General features: G+C 63.6%; 1 protein-coding gene across 1 annotated transcript in view; it reads right to left on the bottom strand.

Moving 5' to 3' along the window:
- ARHGAP8 (Rho GTPase activating protein 8) overlaps nt 1–1,193 on the bottom strand; it is a 70,938-nt gene that overhangs the window by 31,942 nt on the left and 37,803 nt on the right. The window lies entirely within an intron of this gene.

Raw genomic sequence — 1,193 nt, 5'->3', positions numbered from 1 at the left:
CGAATGGGGGTGCTGGTGGGAAGGAGGGTCGAGGCCACTGGGACACGAGGGCTGAGGCCTGACTTCGGCCCGCTGACACTGGTGAGGAGGGCAAGGGTCACGACCCGATGGGTCAGGTGAGGCCCCGCCCTGGGGCAGGCTCCGTCCCAGCTGAGACGAGGCAGAAAGCGGAGCGTCCAGGCTCCACGACGGTGAGAGCCGGTCAGGAACAGAGCAGCTCAGTGCCCGACGGACACAGGGAACCTGGAGCTGCGTGGGGGACACAGGGAACCCGGAGCGGCGTGGGGGACACGGGGAACTCGGAGCTGCGTGAGAGAGCTTCCCAGAGGAGGGGGGACAGGTGTGGGCACTGGAATGCTGGCCGAGTGGAGGACAGCAAGACCACCCCAGGGCCAAGGGTGAGCAGCCGGAAACTTCCAGTGAGAAGCCTGACACCAGACTCCCAGGAACTTGGAATCCAAGAACGAGAACCCTCCTGGCGCTGCCCGGACGCAGTAGGTCCTCAGCAGATGCCGGCGGCCGCCTCGTGCACACAGGCCCTGCTTCCCTCCCGACCTGGTTTTCTGGTTTGCCCATGGCGGGTGGGGGGCGCACAGCCTGTCAATGCACCTCAGACCTACTGCTGATGTGGGGGCCCTGAGCTGGCCGGGAGAGGGGCGGAGCCACGGCAGCTCTGGTCAGCGGGGCCCAGAGCGGAGACAGTGGCAAAAAGGCAGGTAAGAGTCAGAACGATGACTCCCGCCTGACAAGTCTTTCAGCCAGCAGCAGGGTACGAGGGGCACCGACCAGGCCGTGAGCCCTGCACCCCGCCGTCTGCACACGTGAGCACAGCACGTGCAAAGGCACGGAGGCAGGTCTGCGGAGCGGGATGGAGCCCAGCGCCCCATCAGGCCCAGTTCCTTCTCCCACGGGCACCCTGCCTGTATACAGCACTGATTCATTCACTCATTCATTCACAAGCACTACTGAGCACCCACTGTTTGCGGGGGCCATGGCCTAGCGTGACGCTGAGCCGTGAAGATGAGCTACTTCCCAAGGCGTTTTACTCCTCCCCCTCCCCTCCCAAAATCACAAGGGCAACGAACTCGGCATTTTCTTTCCATGTCCAGCCAAACCACCACCATGGCAGTCGTCGGATTCGACGAACTTTCGTGAAGCTTAGAGCAGGTGCAGTGGGGAGTAAATCGGGTCCC

Source organism: Pteropus vampyrus, unplaced genomic scaffold (genome assembly GCF_000151845.1).
Source record: "Pteropus vampyrus isolate Shadow unplaced genomic scaffold, Pvam_2.0 Scaffold257, whole genome shotgun sequence".
Lineage (NCBI taxonomy): Eukaryota > Metazoa > Chordata > Mammalia > Chiroptera > Pteropodidae > Pteropus > Pteropus vampyrus.
The sequence above is the reverse complement of the archived record's forward strand: the minus strand, read 5'-3'. Positions and strand labels throughout refer to the sequence as shown.